The following is a 20,684-nucleotide window of genomic DNA, read 5'->3' as shown; positions in this document are numbered from 1 at the left end:
AGTGAAAATTGAAACAGGAAAAATATTGTAAATGCAAAATATACCCATAAAAATGTTAAAAGCCTAATGATGTAAAATAAGTTTGATTCATTTTTTAACTCAGTAAAAGTAATTGTAGTAGAAAAGCACTGTGTCTCCTCCTCCAGAAAAAATAGATGGCTCAAAATGGTGTGAACCCTGAAATTAAATCCCTTAGGCAATAGCCTTAATTTGAAATTAGTGCTGAACAGTCGGTTAGTTGCTACTGCACCAATGCAGAAGTTTGCTCCCATATTCCTCTGATGTCAAATGGATGAGAGTAGCGGTAATATTCTATTAGGTGAATGGTGAATATCTGAATCATCTTTTCCTTTTCTGCTAACATCTAATAAATGTGTCATTACCTAAGTATGCCTACTGATTTGCGTCATATGTGAAATGAATACTTAACTCTGTACATGTGACAATACTACTACTACTACTACTACTACTACTACTATTACTACTACTACTACTATTACTACTACTATTAAAGGATTTGAAAACCTATTCCCTTTCTCCAAGTCACAGTTGTCACAAGAAACAATAAAGCTTCATATAATGACCAGTGTAACTTTATTATCTCCCAGATTTTGTGTGAGCTTCCCTTTCTTAATTGTCCTAGTTGATATGGGTGTATGCCTCAGCTGAATGCTCTCAGAAATGGAAGGCTGCCTTCATATTATGATTGTGTGGGATTTTGTGGTTTATTGTTTCACTTCCACTCATAATGGACTAATTATGAGGGTTATTTTGGTTATTTTGAGACATCTTTCTGTTATTAATCTTTGCTGCAATTTTGTAATGTTGTTTTGGTCCCAGCAGCCAACTTGTACATAACAGTACATTCATGTTGCAGTCACATGACACCAGTAAGATGTGCCTCATTACATCACTTCCATGTAAGCTGTGAGCCCCTTAGTGTCCAAGCTTCTGAATTCCACTAAGACAGAAATGTTTGCGGTGTTATGAGTGAGAGATGAAAAGAATTGTTCAGGCCAGAAGACTTACGGCTCATTATTTTGACTTCAAATTTTGACTAACATTTTGTGCTGGTTCTTTTCAGTTCCATTTTGATCTTGTTGCATTTTTTTAGTGTCACCCCAAGTATGATTTTTGCCTCTTCCATTTCCTGGGTCTCGTTTATAAAACTTTGTATGGATTCAATAGTATGCATATGCAAAAATCAGGCAAATGTGTATAACTAAAAATAAAAATAAAATCAGATTTATAAAACCTGTATGCACATTTGTATGTAATTTATCCTTTAAAATCCACAGTCTTCATGTAAATGTATGCTCATGAACATGTTTGAGCCCCACCCAGTTGACACCCTGAAACAACCATATATAGACTATGCTAGTCAACCTTGTACATATGCAGTCACGATGCTACATACCTTCATTGGCTTCTATGGCAGCCTCCCATCTGACACATCCAGATACCACCACCTGCATTTGAGAAGTCCTATGGTGTGCTCCACAACTGAGCATGGCAAGAACATGCACAGACTTGTAGCACCTCTCCTCTGCACTCTGGGAGTTGGCAAAGGAGACAGCATTTGAGTGTGTAGCCACTATCACATGTAAAGACATGATTGCTGTTACAATGAATAGTACAGGCCACATTGCATAGGTTCAGGCAGTTACCTTGCCAATAAGCCAACTGTGACATACAGCACCATCAGCAAGTCATCTGCTTTGCCTCAAATTTAATGAATCACAGGATAACCCAGGTCACCAAGCCATAATGTTTATCAGTCTCATCTTGGCATCACAGATGGCTTGTGTGTTCATGGAATGTAACTACTTAACAGTTAACAAAAGCAGTCTTCATTCTCTTTAGGTGCCTTTATTGCAATATGAATGCAGTCACCAGAATTACATTAGGAAAACCAAACACTGCTGCAAATTGCCAGTTTATGCTGGCCTGTACATTCATACCATAAGGAAACTGAATGTAGCACCTTGTCAGTATTTTGTGGCTTCCAGCAATGCAGTTATGACAGAGCTGTCTGCAAATCCCCTCTGGTAGCTACCTGTTGCTAGAAGGCCAGCTTTTTAAATCCTGGATATGAACAGTTATAGCCAATTTTAGGCAGTCTGTCTATCAAATCTGGACCAAATTCAGCACATAGTTCCAAGAGAAGGGCACAGAACACATTCTAATAATGGCTTAGTGATGTGAATTGTTGTGTGCATAAGTTGAAATTTAGCTGGTTTGGCTGCAGTTCCTACTTCCTACTTGATCAAGGGTGTCATCATTTCCCAGTTTCTTAGAAATGTTTCCTACAGATGGGACAAAACTGCAGTAAATATCCGTACAATCTCCCATCAAATTTTCTTTTAGAAATTCCACATTGCGAGTGTCTCTTAATGTACTGGCCTAAATTTTAAACTTTTGTTTTTTTACAATCTATGTTTCTTTAATTTAAAATGTACTGGAATACTGTCCAAGGGATTAAACAAATTTACCGACTGCATGGATGAGCTTCTTTCATCTTAAAAGTGAAATGTGCACTTCAGGGCTCCGGTGGAAACATGCAATATCTGCTTTTAGGGGGCATGGCCTAGAGGCCATGGCATTGTCTTTAAACCATCAAAATATTAGTTTAGTTCCTACATCTGAATCACTTTGTGACCTCAGACCTTTCCTGTTCTGTAGCTGTAATGTTTCCTGATACTGTAAACCTCTTTGGATAAAGGCATCTGTTAGTTAACCAATAATAGTAACAAACTGGGTTGACTTCTGAGACCAGATGTCCAGTGATGGCTTTTGTTGTCTGTGTGCCATCTTTCAGGAAAATCCTTTCTACTGATGAAGACAGTTTACTATTGAGGCACTATCTATAGTGAGTTTTATAACAAAGCAAATGACAAAATTGTTAAAACCATGACAGTGCAAGCTCTCACTGATACATTTAGGTTGTTTTGAGAACAAAAGTTGACAGACACTATAGCAGCCCACCTTACCCAAGTTTGGAATCTTGGAGAGAACCACTAGGTGGTTTCAGATATTTGGTCATTTTAAATTTAATGCCAGAGGGAGCTGTCATGTCTAATAGCCACTGTAAATTAGAATTGATTCCTGACTTTCCTATGTCAAGCATGGGCCTTTTCTAATGATCTCGCTCTCCTCAGGGGACGTTATGATACTAGATCTTCTAATTACTCAGCAGCATGCTGGGGGCAGCCAGCAGGGGTCAGACAGAACATACTGTCTTTATCAGGAGGCATGGTGTGGGTTTATCATTAACTGGCTCAATTAGTAGTAATATTATTTTGTGCAATTTATAAATATTTCATCATTTAACTGGAAACAGATCGGTATACCTTCTTCAAATCACCAAAAATAGAAAAAGAAGGCCTGGGCTTCCAATTAGCTGAAAAGGACCTCAAAGATCACACTAATATCTGTACACCAATGTCATATGTAAAAAAATACCATAGATACAGGCAACTGGGTGCTACACAGCATGCCTGAGTTCCTTGTCAAGATGTTAAGATTTAGCATTTCATTTCTTGGCAGATTAAATAAACAGAGGATTGAGGACAGCTCGGTTACTTACACCCTTTCAGAAAGCACACATCACGCTGCATTGTTCTACCTGGTTCTAAGAACAGGACCAAACCCAGCAAAACTGCAGTAAACATCCAGATTACTACTCATTGCTTCTTACATTTATTGCTCCTTTTATTTAATCAAGCCAATAGGCTCAAGAGAGAGGCCTGAAAGGCAGTATCAATTCAGAGATTATGTGCTGCATGGCTTCTCCCTGGGGGCTCCAGTATAACTTTTACCTTCCAAACCCATGCTGGGTAATCTGTGGTGTTTGTGTTGGTGGTGAGGGCAGACATCTCATTCAGGCTACTCTCTCCAGTTACCTGCTGTGATTTTAACCAGAATGACTGTGAATGGAAAAAGCAAAACTTTCACCCTACTGTAAACTCTTCCTGGTACAATGATTATTTATCACAAAATTGTTTCTTTCCCTATATTACTCTCACCAACTGGTAGAAGAAACTCTTAAGTGTTCACATTGCATGTCAAGGTTTCAAATCTCTGGTGATGTAACCTGCTAATAACAAGACTTGGTAAGACAGAAGTACCATGTTGGTAGGCCCCTTGTGGCTAAAGTTTTGGAATGTAACTCAGTTGAGTGACTCACTTGATGAAAATAATTGTATTATGTACTTGAGGCGCACTTGCACGATTCTCTGGAGAAAAGCATCAACAAGGTAAATGTTATATACAGCAAGAATGGGCGGCATAGTGGCTGCTGCTGACTCACATCTTTAGGAGACTGGGTTCAAATATCAAGTCCAGCCACTACCTTTATTGACTTTGCATATTCTTCCAGTGTCTGCATGTGTTTTTACTAAGTAGTCTAACTTTATCCCATATCTCTCTTTTTTTATTTTAAATTTATTTATTAATTTTATTGTAATCATTCCATAAAAACAGATCAATTTATAACAAAAAAAAAGAAAAATTGAAGACAAATCAAACCCCACCCCTGAGAAGGAGAGCTTAGCCAAAGGAGAATTGCTTAGGGCTTTTTAATAAGGCAACAATAAACAAAAGAAAGGGAGAAATAAATATAGGTACAGTATATAAAAAATGGAGAAGGAAAATAAATGCGGTAAAAGTTATTTCTCTTATTCTAAAATAATATTGATTAGATCCTGCCAGGTTTTGAAAAAGTTCTGTACAGATCCTCTAACTGAGAATTTGATTTTTTCCAATTTCAAATAATATAAAACATCGGTTTCCCACTGACTTATCAGAGGAGAGTTAGGATTCTTCCAATTTAACAAAATAAGTCTGCGTTCCAAAAGTGTAGTGAATGCAGTCACCGTTTGCTTGTCCTTCTCGACTTCAAGTCCATCTGGAAGAACACCGAACACAGCTGGGTTAGGAGGGATTGTGACCCCAAGGCTGTCTGAAAGGCACTTAAATATTTTGGTCCAAAATGATGTTAGTTTGGTGCAGACCCAGAACATGTGACCCAGTGAGGCAGGAGCTTGGTTGCAGCGTTCGCAGGTTGGGATCTTGCCCTGGAAACATTTTGGACAGTTTTAAGCGAGACAGATGAGCTCGATATATAATTTTTAGTTGAATAATTCTATGCTTTGCACATATGGAGCTCGAGTGAATTCTCTGCTTTGCTACCTTCCATTCCTTTTCTGATATATTGATTAAGAAATCTTCTTCCTAATGTCCTTTTGGGTCTTTGAAAGGTAGGGACTCTAATAAGATTTTATATAATGCGGAAATGATGTTTAATTCCTCGAAACTGAGCAGTATTTTTTACAGCATGGTGGAGGGTACGAGATGAGGAAAATCGGGCAGTTTCTGTTTAACAAAATTTCTAATTTGAAGATAGTGAAAGAAAAGATGCAAATATGTTGTCTATATATAGATCTCTGAGCATTTTAATCCCAAAACTTTTCCAGGTATTAAAAACTGGATATGTTTGTGAGGGTTGAAAGAGGTGGTTCTCTTGCAGAGGTGCCGCAGATAAAAGATTTTCCATTTTTAAAATGCTTTCTAAGTTGGTTCCATATTCTGAGTGAGTAAAGCACAATTGGGTTATTAGTATATTTGTGATAACTTGCATTTATTGGAGAGCAGAGCAGGGAGTATAAAGAAGTACTACAGGATTTTACTTCTATTGCGAGCCAAGCCTGTGTATGTTCATTTTTTTGTGTCCAGGTTTTTATGGCTTGTAAGTTTGCTGCCCAGTAATAAAGCTGAAAATTAGGTAAAGCCATGCCACCTTCTGCCTGAGGTCTTTGTAGGGTCGCTCTTTGGATATGTGGGTGTTTTGAGTTCCAAATGAATGAGGTTATTGTTGAATCTAATTGCTTAAAAAATGATTTATTGATATATATTGGAATGTTTTGAAATAAAAAAAGAAGTTTAGGAAGGATATTCATCTTAAAAACGTGAATTCTTCCGGCTAGAGTGAGATGAAGGGTTGACCATCTATGCAAGTCTTGCTTCATTTTTTCCATACACATGGCAAAATTTTGTTGATAAAGAGCTTTATGTTTACTTGTGATATTTACCCCTAGGTATTTAAACTGATCTGCTATGGTAAAAGGTAGGGTGTCCAATCTAATATTATATGCTTGTGAATTCACTGGAAAGAGTATACTTTTATTCAGATTAATTCTGAGACCGGATATCTTTGAAATTCTGTTAGTGCTGTTAGAACTGCAGGCACAGTGTTTTCTGGGTCTGATATATATAAAACCATATCATCTGCATATAGAGAAATTTTCTGTCCAGTCCTTCTCTGATAATCCCCTTTATCTGATAAGCATCTCGACAGTGAACTGCCAGTGGTTCAATGGCGATTGCAAACAGCAGTGGTGACAAGGGGCATCCTTGTCTGGTGCCACGTTCTAGCTTAAAGTAGTCTGAGCAAATGTTGTTAATACAAACTGAAGCTTCTGGATTGGTATACAGTAGTTTGATCCATGCACAAATATTCAGGCCAAACCCAAATTTCTCCAATGCAGTGAAAAGGTAGTCCCATTCAATCATATCAAATGCTTTTTCTGCATCTAATGATAGTAATATCTCTGGGGTGTTTGATTTTGCTGGTGAATATACAGTATAACATTAAACAAGCGTCGGAGATTGGAAGATAGGTGTCGGCCTTAATAAATCCAGTTTGATCCTGTGATATTACCGAGGGCAGCACTTTCTCCATCCTTCTAGCTAGAATTTTTGGAGAGTATCTTAACTTTCTCCCATATCTCAAGACACACAGAGTAGTTTAAGTATTAACTTTAGATTGCTCCAATGTTGCAATAGACTGGTGTCTCATGCAATGCTTGTTTCCGCAGCTGCATCTAGTGCTGTGACTCTGGACAGGATAGCGGGGGGATAAGAAAAATGGAGAGATGAAAGAAACAATGCCACCTTGCGCTCCATCAGCTCACTGTTTCGGGAGACTATGTGGCTTTAGAAGAGCTCACATCTTTATTGAATCAAAGGCTGGCCCAACCAGTAAATCCAGTCATTTAATCTGCTAGCCATATTTGTAACCTTTTAGAATAGGGTATAGCCATACATCTGTTAGTTTCTTCCTGCTATATAAAAAGTGTGACTCAGAGATTTTTCTCCCAGTCCCTTCAATTTCATGATCTTAAAAAATGTCTCATTGGTATCGTGGAATCCCAATCATCAACAAACTCAATTTAAAGTTGTCCACCAATTATATGTTACCCCCCAAAAATGATATGCCTGGACCCATATCATCACTTAGGTTCCCCATGTACATTAATGTATATGTTATGTGACTGCCCATGTGTGTTTAGTTTTTAGTCTGGGGTGTCTGACTTTCTTGCTTCTATACTTTCTGTTAGCATCCCCTTGCTTCCCCACATTTTTCCTACTATAAGGCTTTTCCTCCTTTCATTTATTTGTTGTCCAGCTATTTGTGTTAGGGACAATTGCCCTTGCCTGTCTTTGGAAATCTCCAGATTCCTTTTCTCGTTACATTCTCAAAGCCTTTCTTTCTTAATCTGATCCTTTTGGAGTTGACAGAGGTGAGAATCAATGGGGCATCTGGCTCTTATATTGATAAATGGACAGATATGGTATAGCTGGTCTGAACATGGATGCCCTCTGGTCTTAGCAGCAAACCCTAATCCTTAGCTCTTTTTCTTCTTTATAGGATTGGTATTGCGCTGTTCCCTCACTTGCTAGTCCTCATGGGTTCCTTTATCTTTTTGTTGTTGCTTTCAATTTTAATGTAGCAAAGTTATTTTGGGTTGGGTCAGCATTTCTCAACCTTTAAGTATTTGCGACCCGAGTTTTCATAACAGTTTTAATCGCGCCCCCCTAACGTTTTTTTGAAAGGAGCCCACTAATACCAATTTGTTCTTTTTTAATTAATGATATATCATAGATGCATATTTTATTATACCTACTTAACTTTTATCGACATTTATCTAACTCTATATTTATTTTCCTAGTATCAGAATGTAGTTTAAGTTAATTTGTTTTGGTTTCAATAGATGTATTTTTCATATTTTCGATTCTTGTTTTCTTTTTTTCACATCTTCGCGCCCCTTTTTTGTTACTTTTGGGGCACACCCACAGTTTGATTACAGCTGGGTTGGGTAATGGGGTGGTTCATTGCATTTTTACCTTTTTGTAATACCCACCAGAATGCATTATGTTCTCATTTAAATTGTTGGCTTTGTATTTCTACAAAACTTTCTTCAAACAAATAAAAAAGAAGAGGTTCTGTTAATAAAGGCTTAGTTTTTTGTGTTTCAATAAGTGATTAATAGATACATTATGTGAACCCCTAAAGCCTCAGTTCAAAAGAGTCACAGAAAGAGCAGAATAATTATACTACATTATATATTAATAGAACCTTGGAATTGTGTTCAACAAAGAAAGGTATTTCTTATAATGAAATTTATTTGTTTTTTGTTGACATGCCACAGTGTTAGACAATAAAAAGGGTAAGGGCCAGTTCCTTCTATTTAGGGGAATGTGCAATAGTCTATTGATTCTGTTTTTGAAGTCTCCTTAATTTAATTATTTGGCATGGCAACTCAGTATTACTGGGGCTATGACGTAAACCTGTCCCGTGCTCATATTTATCAAGTGCCTTACAGTAGGAAAAATTCTAACTTGCTCAAAATTCTCAGAGTGAAGCAAATATGGTCTACCTCTTAAGAGTAAGAGTAAAAGCACTTTATCACTTTCCTAAATTAGGAAACTATGTCTAACTTCACCAGGATATAGGAGAGTCTGTGAGCTGTCCTAACTTGCTAGAATCTGCCAGAAGATGCTTTTCAGACAGCATGCGCATCCTGTGAAAAACTTAATCGTAAAATCTATCTTACAGAGATGGAACAATACTTGTAACAAATCTTGTTCATTAGGTGATTGATCCATCTACATGGAGAAACCATGTACTATCAGCTGTAATGAAAGTGCTGGTAATGTTTTAGCAACAGGGAAAATGCAGCTTTGCAATAGGGGTGATTTGGGCATGTCACAACCAGGGCTGGATTTTCCTATTGGCTAACTAGGCTTCAGCCTAGGGCCTCAAGATCTAGAGGGGCCTACATTCAAATTGTTAGCAAAATTAAAATTACACTATTCTAAAAACAGTGAACACTAAAACACTGAACCGAAAATAAGGAGAAATTCTACGCATATGACTAATAAACAAACATAAAAATGTATTGGTTAAGATCAACGCATATTACGTATTTTATTATCTCTCATGTAATTTACAAACTTAAAAAATGGAAGGTGAAAGGGCCTCATAAGTGGAATAGCCTAGGGCCTCTTTTCATATAAATCCGGCCCTGGTCACAACCAACCATTTCTTGAATTGTGCACCAAACTTTGAACGCCCTTACATGAATATATGTGAGTTAATATTAAATCAAGCTGCATTCATGCAAATCAGCACACAAATAAAGCTCATTGCCAAAATTGTGGATGAGAACACATATGTTAATCGCAAGCAATATCACAATATCAATGCACAGGTGGTCATGGATGCAGACTGTACAGTAGTAGCCAACATATTACCATGAAAATAAGTGGAGCCTACAGTATTGGTGATTGACAGTGGAATGTCAAACAGGTTCAAGTTCAAGTTCAAGCACTTTATTGTCATTGTGTAACACAATGAAATTACTCTGAGACTGGATTCCATGGACCCTTGGAACATTCGTGTTACATTTTTAAAGCCCAGGAAGATTCAAGAAGGCAGGTGGAGACTTCTGGGACATTAGATAAGTATAGCCTTGCAATTGATAAGGGGGATCATGGACAGAGACACAGCATGCTACTCTGGAAGATAAATGGAACACTGGAAGAGGGACTGTAACTTATAGCCATGGTTAGTTTGAGTAACTGTTACTTTAGGAGGCACTTCCTGTGGTCAAAGGTGGGAAAGTGATTCTTCTGAAAGTATGGCTGCGGATGATTCATTGTTAAATAAATACATCTGTTATCAGTATGAGTGTCTTGGCCTGTCCACTTTTGGTGCTAGTTATTGTATTATTCTTGGTATTTGTTGCGACCAAGAGGCAACAATTATATGCAGTTTAGTGCAGTATCCTACAGTTACTATGTTTTCTTCCATCATAATCTCTGACTACTTTGATTATTATTATTATTATTATTATTATTATTATTATTATTATTATTATTATTATTATTATTACTATTATAGTATAGGCTCCTGAAGTTGTTTGGCAGTAGTGCTAACTACTGCATGACCAGGGCACAGTGGCATGCTAAAACTCTGCACTGCTAGAGTTGGGTGCTGTACAAATCATTCTTAAATGTCAAAATGAACCTCTGTGGTATTAGCAGGACACTGATTTTCCTGATCCACACCATCAGAATACAAGATGATCCACCTAGTGGGCCACAACTAACAGACAAATGACTCATTGTAGATTCCAGTTTTCAATTGATTAGTTCTGCATTTAGTTATTCGAACTAAAATAGGTATAAGGTAGGAGACCACACAGGATTTAAGTGCCTGCGAACATCCATATTTCGATCAGTGTTTGGTGGATTGCAGCATTCTGAAGTTAGTTTAAGCTTGTCACTGTATTAGACAATGGGATGGATGGATGGATGGATGGATGATGGATGGATGGGTGGGTACCAGTATTAGTTATAATTTAGTCATCAGCAGCAGCAAATCACATGATGGCTGGTTTTCTGAACGACAGAAAGATTCCGCTGAGAAAGAAAGAGAGGGGAGACTCACATCTTTTAATAGAGCGGCACCTCATTATTTCAGTTTAGTAGAGCTCAAAATTGGTTTTCAGGCTCTGCAAAAATAATTCCTTTTTTTTTAATTATAATTTTCATACACTTAGGTTTTACTGCACTCTTTTGCTTATTTATTTCGCTCAGATAAATATTTACCTTGGAGCTTATCTAAAGCACTGATACGAATACAACTAAGGTTCTCATGTCTGCTGAGAGTTCAAGAGTCTCAAATGAAAGGTTTGCTTACTTCTTTTTCTAATGTGTCTTGAATAAGATAAAAAAAAAACGATAGTAAAGACTCAAGAGAATACGAATTCTGGGGCAGGTTTCTGAGGAGGTAGACAGAGTGGTGCAAACAATATTGCTTAGACTTACTGTATGCTAAGAGATCCAGTAGGAGTGAATGTCTCAAACCTCCAAAAAAATGTCTAAGATCCTTTTCTGTTCACCTTCACAACCTGCAGGCTGATTAAGGCAGCAAAAAATTGAAGTGTAACTCTGGTATCCACTTTACACATAACAAAAAAATAATTTCCACACCTACCTTTTTCAGTAAGGGCTAACAAGTCAAATCGTTGGTCTGTATTAAAAGAAAAGCCTAACTCAGCAGCAAAAGGTACAAGGTAGGAATTGTATTTCATAGGGCACAATTGGCCAGAATCACTCACACATGGCCAGTTTAGACAAGCAGGTGTTTTTGCATTGAGTTTGATTGGAAAATAAAAAGATTAATGCAAATGCAACCTGATCTCTTATCCTGACCACCAGGCTTTGTAAACAAGACACCTTGGCAGCAAAAGCTATGAGGTAATAAATAGGGGCCAGGTCTATAGGAGTAACAAACCTTGAAATTGGTGACTTGTCATGGGAAACATCCTCTTTATAACAGGTGTTTGGGCAACTTGTAAAGATGAAGAGAGGCTTCTAAAAAGAAAGCAGCAAGCATAGTCAAAGCTGTGCCTTGTCATTGGATAAAAAGTTTAAGCTACACTATACAGGATTGTTAATATCATATACCCTTAAATGGAGGGCAAGAAGCTGAAAAGCTCCATCATAAAGAATCATTCAAAAGAATAGAAATGGACCAGTTTAGTCATCTTTACATTAAACTGGTGTCAGGTGGACTAGACTACTTTTGGATTTACTGATTAGTTACTTTGTTTTATCATTCCCCTGTACTCCTTCATCCTTTTACATGCTTGTGATAAAAGCAGAATAGAGTTTGTTTTTATCATTAGCTAATTAATCTTTCTTTGAGTTAAAAATTCTAAGAGTCTAGGTGTTTGAAGTGGACGAGGTGTTGGCCTGTGAACCTGAAGGTTGTGCTATTGGAGCCAACACTGAGTGAACTTGAGCAAGTCACAAAACTTACCGGACCACCAGTTACAGAAATACAACATGTATGGCTTATGTATACCATTTGTAACTCACTTTGGGCAAGCCAAGTAAATTAACATAAATATAATAAGTTGATTGTTTGCTTACAATTATACCTTAGATATTAACAGAATGTGCTCAATATACAGTAATGCATGAGAAAATTTTTCAAATCATGGGTTAATTTGAAACACAGTTATCATTACAGAAAAAGTAATGTTTAGCTTTTATGTACAGTTGTCTCTCTATTATATAAAAAAATCTTTCGACGTGACAAGATTTTTTAGGAGATTAGACTTTTTGGAAGAGATTTTTTCAAGTCCCGTGAGATGAGAATATTGCCATGATAGTTTTAAAAATCACACCATCCCAGCACCTCGCATTTGTCTGAATGCTTTTGCGAGACACAGTTCCTGCGCTCTCACCTCTTATAACTTTTAATGTTATCCTCACTTTAAGTTCCAAATTAAAGAAGACATATTATGTCCAAATCTTATTGAAGAATTTCATCACGAAGGGTTATCAACATAAAAAATAAGTACACGGGCAATCCTAGCACCAAGAAACGATGAAGTCAAACGAATTTACGCCATAAATGTCGATCGGTAACATGGAAAAATGGTTAAATGCTTATCAATAGACTATGTTGAAACAGTTGGTGGTGATCTTGCGAAGATGAAAACATCAACTTACAACATCATGAAGAATAACTACAACCATTAACACCGTCTGGTCTTCCACCACATGAATTACTGTAGAAAGAAGGATGTATCCAAGAAAGCTAATGTAGTACATCTTCTGCAGATAACATTACACAACAAAGGAGATCTTGATATGCCATTCATATTAAAATATTAGCAGTTTCCCATTAGAATAGCTTTGGCAAAGACAATTAACAAATCTCAGAGCCAAACATTCGAAAAAGTCATTTTATTTAATAGAGAGAAATAAACAAAATTCAATTACGGGCAGTTATACGTTGCTTGGATGCAAATGTAACACTTCACATGAAAATTAAAATCTGTTTAAATTGTACATCCACGTCCCCAAACGCGAGTGGCAGAACAGCAAAGAGGCTAAGGCATAGTGCTGTCCAGGGGGTTGGTGAGGGAAGCGAGCAGGGGGCAAAGCCCCCTAATACTGTCATGTTAGTGACTTTACAATCACCATTTCACAATGTGTGGTTGTATGATGCTATGTGTTGCTAGGCAAGCTATGCACACATTGCGAGTTATCATTGCAGTTTTACAGATATCCAGACATTTTGAAAATAAATGAAGGATGTCTCAAAACACTTTAGTTCTTATATAATTCAATTGCAGAATCTTATTGTGACTTAGCTTTGTTCAATGCTTTTCAATTTAGTGTATCCCTGTGAACTTTTGTTACCATTCTCTCTTCCTTGTGTACCAATCGTTGTTTTACATGTGGATCCTTCTAAAACAAATTGAAGATCTCTGTCAGATGTAGTTGACACAGATAAATTTGACAATGCATTTTTTAAATTTGTTTTGGTTTTACGTCCATACTGAAATGGGTGTTTTAAATCACCCAAAGTGTATCGTTGTGATAACACTCCAAAATCTGTGTACTTTTGTAGTGTGGATATGGAAAACAGAGATTTTCAAAAATACTAACATAGAAAACCAGGCATTGCTCTTGGTTTGCCCTTTGTGATCTCACGCTTACTGTAGGGATAGTTCTTCCCTAACTTCTTCGCATCAGCTGATGTGTACTGCGCAAACATTCAAACATTATGTTGTATGTCTTTTGGCAGGACTCAAAGTCTATATTTTCAAAGGCTTCACACTCGCAGTAACTTTTAAAAGCTGTTGAACTTCAGCGTCCATTAAGACAAAGAAGACTGGTTTATATTTTTCTCTTCTTTTGACAGTTTGGTTAACTTAGGGTTTGCACCATAAACAGTGTACTTAGTCGGTGTACTGCACCTGCCCAATAGACAAGGTATAGATGTTTTTGGTGTTGTAGTATGAATGACAACTTTTATAAAACAATCTGAAAACATTATAGAAAGGATGGAAAATTTTTTAAACAAAAACAGCTTTGGGTTGGAGACAGTGGCACTGACCAGAAAGTAGGAGACAGAGCTGGAGGTAGCAGAGTTAAAGATGCTAAGATTTGCACTGGGTGCGACGAGGATGGATAGGATTAGAAATGAGTACATTAGAGGGTCAACTCAAGTTGGACGGTTTGGAGACAAAGTCAGAGAGGTGAGATTGCGTTGGTTTGGACATGTGCAGATGAGAGATGCTGGGTATATTGGGAGAAAGATGCTAAGGATAGAACTGCCAGGAAGAGGAAAAGAGGAAGGCCTAAGCGAAGGTTTATGGATGTGGTGAGAGAGGACATGCAGGTGATGGGTGTAACAGAACAAGATGCAGAGGACAAAAAGATATGGAAGAAGATGATCTGCTGTGGCAACCCCTAATGGGAACAGCCAAAAGAAGGAGAAGACTGTATACTAAGCTTCACTCTAATAATGGTTGTAGTTGGACATTACAGCAGCATTGACAAGATACATATCCACAAACATGCTTATATTCTGAAACCTGTTGAATCCAATCCAGGATTGCAGGAAGCTGTTACATATGCCAACAGCACAGGCAGGGATACAACCCTGGGGAGGGTGCTGGGGACATTGCCTGGGGAGTATATCAAAGAGTATGTTACAGAAAACGAATAAAGTGTTACATGTCCCCATAAGACAACACTGTCATCTTCATTTAGTCCCCAGAATACCTTGCTGTCTAAGTATGCTGCTGTTGTTATAGATGCCTATGCTACAGAGGTTGAGAGAACCCTCTACTGAGCACTATAGTACTCGTCCTTCTTCTGCATGTTGTAAGCCCCAGCAAAGGTTTGAAACAGATCACTTTGACCATTACTACATAATAGTCTCCAAAATGAAGTGATAACATCAAGTGGCAGCATGGCAAATGAAAAAAGGGCAGAGTTGGAATGGTCAGCCCACGACTAAACCTCTCATAAGAAGGAAACATTTTCAGAGATAATTGTGATAACAGCAGCATGCTATAATATATTCAGACTTACAAAATTCTTTTGAAGGGTTCTGCAGTAAAGGTTAAAACTAAAAATAATCTCTAGATATAGAAGGAGAATCACTTAATGGACGTAAGATGTGCAAAACAGAACGGCAGCAGAGAAGGTTTATTAGCAAGGAAGAAAAGTGCAGCTATATGTGGCTCACTGTGGTTTTCATGAAGGGAACATTCAAGGCAGGTACAAGGTGGTTAAGGCTGAAAGGAGACAGAGAAGACAGCCTTCGGACACAGCTAGTGAAGACAGAGCAAGGAAGGGAAAAAATAAAGGGATTTTTGCAAATGACAGAAGTAGGGCTAACTTAGGCCATGGTCCTATCTAATATATGATTGTGCACCGTTTTGTTTTTGCCTGCTTCATTCATTGTTTCCATTAAAAATTTCTTGTATGTGGTACTGCAGGCTGATGATGTTATTGGGTGTGTCCCGGAACCAACATATACACTAATATATAATGTTGGGAGCAGCATTTTGTATTTTAGTAGGAAAAGTGCACTGCTTCTCAGTTGGATCATTACTTTTGCAGGAAGATTTTTCGTTTTTTTCAACTTCTTTCATTTTTATGACAAAGAAGGATATCAGGAGATGGCATTTACTAATTGAATTTAGTCTTCCTGATTCTACTTTTTGCATTGAGACCTTGATCCTGTGGACTTTTGAGTCTTTGCCCTGGCTTTGGCATACAGGTTATGACTTTATTCACCTCCTGTGTTGGTTGATGTCTTTTATGTAGTAGCCATTAAGACAAGGTAATACTTTTATTTTCTTGGCCAACTAGACACTGGAGTAAAATATTTAATTTTCTGGAAGGCAGATTTTTCTATTTTGCCCTGCAGTTTTCATGATCTACAGTAGTTTGAGATTATTTTGGTGTATTGGGTCTTGTTTTCTTGAAATACAATGTATGTTGACATCTGTATACAGTATTTCACTTCCTTTATGTCACTTCGTTCATTCTTTCTGAATGTTGCGTCTGTTACTAAGAATGTTTTACCATTGCATGGTTGCTGGGGCACACACATTCATTTGTGACATTGAAGATGCCATATTACTTACAGATGAGAAGATGCATAGTTCCCATCTGAAATTTCACCTTAAAATAAAATTAAACACTTCCTTCATTACAAAGAAAAAATAACAAAAAGGTCTCAGATTTCCAATTCTCCCTTCACTACATCAAGTCTAGTTTTGCCATTTATGAAAGTTCTTAACAAGGTGCTCTCTCATACTATTTTATCTCTTAAATCAACTTTCTGCAGTAAATGGACATCGGAACAACCGGCACACACTTTTGCTGTACAGAAATTGTCCAAAATTCAGCCCAAAGAATGATCTACTGGAGAAGCTATACAACCTCAGACTGCTGCAAGTACCAAGCCTTCAAATGCCTCATACCAATGGCTGGAGAAAGGGCACACGAAAGTGGCGCGTGAGAAAGCGAGTGGGAGTCTGTGCGAGGCTAAGGGCTCGTTTATACTTCACGCTCAGAACGCATACGCACACTCATTATGGCTGCCACGCGTTCCCAGCATTCATTTGACGTGTCCTCTGAGCAGGTCCTCAGAAATTAACACGTCACGTGCGTGAGTTGCAGTCCCAGCAAAAAGTCGGGGGTGCAGTGTGCTAAATGTTGGAATGTAACGTCAGAGTCTCTGTTTACTGTCAACCTATGACAGAAAGCCGCTTTGAGGATCCTACGGGACCGATGTGCGCACTTCAATGTTTGATGAATGGTTCGATGTGGTGAAGCAACATGCCAACATACAAATACATTCATGGTGCTTTTATATTCAAGCATCCCATATTCCAGATCGTAATGACACGATACGTTTTAAAAGTCTAACATACCATCTTTTGTGCCATCTTTTTTTCTAGGGCTTCCTCCTGACCTGACAGCAGCGACAAACAGCAATAGATAGCCACACAGAACACATTAAATGTATGATATTCCAACTCTCTGCACATTTAGAATCCTTTAGATTTATACTTGATATCACTTTCATGATGAAAAGCATTAAAGTATGTATATTACATTTTACAGGTAAATCGGTAATTTCGTTTAAATAATGAATACTGTTAATAATTACACACATGGAGGTGACATGGTGGCGGAGCGGTAGCACTGCTGTCTCGCAGGAAGTCACGTCGCTGGTATTCCCTGCTTGGAGTTTACATGTTATCCTGCTGGGTTTCTACAGTGTGCTCCGGTTTCCTTCCAAAGATATGCAGATTTGGTGACACTAAAATGACGCTAATGTGTGTATGTGAGTGCTTGTATTCACCTTGCGAATACTGCAAACTGATGCCTGTCCAGGGATTGTTTCTGCCTCGTGCCCAATGCTAGCTGGAATGGACACATCCCTGGATTGATGGATTTAATCATTAAACATCCTTTTCAGAGATATTGCGGTAAGGTGTCATCGGAATTTAATTTAACACAGTGAAGCTGAACCTGTTCTCACCTTGATAATATCTCACACTGCCACCTGGTGGAATCTTCCAGATTTACGTAAATACGCGTGTAAGTATAAACAGTACAATGCTTGTGTAGCAGGAGCATCAACTGGAGCATGCGTCATGTCGCGTGAAGTATAAACCCGGCCTAAGAGCTCTCCTCTCCATTCTATTCTCAAATTTTGAATCCCTGGACAATAAACTGGATTACATCTGACTTCAGCAGACTAGTCAGCATAAGTTTGGAGACTGTTGCATTTTTATTTTCACAGAGACGTGGCTTCATAACAGCGTCATGGATGCCGTGGTTCATCTGGATGGACAAGCTGTGTTTTGTGCTGACAGAAATACTGCTCTGTGCGGTAAGGCTTGCAGCAGCAGCATATGTGTTTACATCAACACTGAATGGTGCACAGAAGTGGCCTAAGGGATGTGTGGGGGCTAGGGCTGACCAACCCCACGCAGTGCCAGTTATGTCAAACAGCTTTTACTGGTATGTGCGGACTGGGTAAACTTGCGCGCAAATTTAATAAAAATAATGTTAACATACACCGGATTTTCTAATTAAAGTATTCAGCTAAATTTTTGCAAGATAACACGCAGAGAATATAACTTGACAAATCCGCTCAAACGGGAACTCAAAAACGGGGCCCCATTAGGCACAGGGCCTGGGGCAGTTGGCCCACTTGCCACCCCCAAATGCCACTCTTGGTGGTGCAAGAACTCTGTGTAAGTGTCTACCTACTGCTCACCGCTGGTGGAGTTTGTGACTGTTAGAAGTAGACCTTTTTATTTACCATGGGAATTTACTACTGTGTTTGTAGCGGGAGATTGCACTCCCCCCAGTGCAAATGCTAAGGAAGCATTCTGTGAGCTATACAGCGCTATCAAAATGCTCACCCAGATGAGCTATTTATTGTCGCTGGAGATTTCAACCATGCGAATTTCAAGTCAGTGTAAATTACATCAGTACAGTGGAACCTTGGGTCACGACCGTAATTCGTTCCAAAACTCTGGTCGCAACCTGATTTGGTTGTGACCCGAAGTAATTTCCCCCATAGGACTGTATGTAAATACAATTAATCTGTTCCGGACTGTACGAATTGTATGTAAATATATTTTTTTTTAAAGATTTTTAAGCACAAAAATAGTTAATTATACCATATAATGCATAGTAAACTAAATGTAAAAACATTGAATAACACTGAGAAAACGTTGAACAGAGAAAACTAATGTTGCAAGAGTTCACGCTATAGCCTTAATGAAATGCTCGCTGTAAACACGTTTTTTTAATGAGTTTTAAGCACAGGAAAAAAAATTAACATTTGAAAAATCCCTAATTTATACAAAAACTAACAATAAACAACCAAGAAAACTAACCTTCCATGAGTCGAGTTCTGGCATGAAGGAAGTGAGGAGGAACTGGGTAGAGAGGAGATTACAGTTTTGAGGTAAAGTCTGTGACGTTGCAGGTTCGCTGCATGCTCCCATCTCGCTTTCGGGAGCCCTTAAATCCGTCACCGTTGGTAATGTTACCGATGAGCACGACAGTGAGGCACTACAATGGAGCAATCGGATGGTGCAAAAAGTGCATCCTTCAATAAATAAATAATCCCATAAAAACAGAAGTGAAGCGGAGGTTAAAATCCAATAGAAAAAGTCTTCATTAAATGCAATGAGGTTAAAACAATGCTGGAAGCAGTCTCTTTAAGAACAAGCCCGGTGCATTCTTTAACTGGTGACCCCCGCTGCCTTCTCGGCCTTATGCGGCCAGCTGTCCTTCTTCTGGTCACTCCAGCTCCTTGATCGCTCAGCTAGAGCGACCAGTTCCTTCTGCCCCACTGCTTGGGCTCACTGTCCAGCTGCCTGCCTGCGCGCACGTGCTCGCTCGCTCACACTGGTTCTTTCCACACTGCTTCCTGCTTACTTCCTCACTCCACAACCTCCATCTTTCTTTTCTTTTTCCTCCCTTTAGCCACCTCGTGCTTCTATTTATGAAGAGGACGTGGCAACTGTAGCACGGCAATTATTTATTTAAAACTGGCCTCTTGATATGAGCTGTGGACCCGCTATACCACAAAATCCCTCTGCGCGATGCAGTCCAGACCTAATTATGCAGATCCAGATCATCTGGATGACTTTGATGTATGCGGGGACGATTCCAGTTCAGCGCGAAGACGATTCTTCATGTCGTCAGTTCACACACTTCTCGATGGTCCGGGATTTTTCGGGTGATTTTCTATGTAATAACCTTAATAAGTTAGGGCGTAATGAAAATTGCATAATTAGATCTGGACCACCCTATACTATACAGGAACAGACTGAACACATGCCGAAATCATCGGCGCGTACGAACCGGAAGGGAAACTGGCTTGTTTGTCACCCGAGTATGTGGACATGAACAGATGCGCAAGTTTGGCAAACTTTTTTGGTCGTAACCCGATTTGTACATGTTCAGAGACGTTCGTGACCCGAGGTTCCACTGTGTGGACTTTGCAAGGAGAGGAGTAAATGTGCTGGATCTTGTTTACACAAACATTCCCAACGCATACCCAGCATATGGACCCCTTGTCAAGTGGTTCAAACCAGTTCTGAGGCAAGTGAAAACCTTGTCAGCAGGTCAGGCAGTTCTCAAACCTCAGCTCTGCAAGACTGTTATGACCACACTGACTGGGACATGTTCAGGGAGGCTGAAAACCAACCAAAGCAAGTGCATTGATGATGTTACTGTCTCCAAGTTCATCATCACATGCCGAATCAGAAACTATGGATTACTGCAGAGGCATGTGTGCTACTAAGGGCCTGGGACTCCGCTTTTAGAACAGGCCCTGAGAACAAGCGATGGCCAAACTATTCCAGGCCATCCGAGTAGCAAAGTGTGCCCATGGCCAGAAAATCCACAGCCACTTCCAAGACACTGGTGACACAAGTGGCTTGTGGCAGGGCATCCAAGCTGTCACTAACTACAGGATAATA

This window comes from Erpetoichthys calabaricus, chromosome 4 (assembly GCF_900747795.2).
Source record: "Erpetoichthys calabaricus chromosome 4, fErpCal1.3, whole genome shotgun sequence".
NCBI lineage: Eukaryota > Metazoa > Chordata > Cladistia > Polypteriformes > Polypteridae > Erpetoichthys > Erpetoichthys calabaricus.
This window is presented reverse-complemented; position numbering follows the sequence as displayed.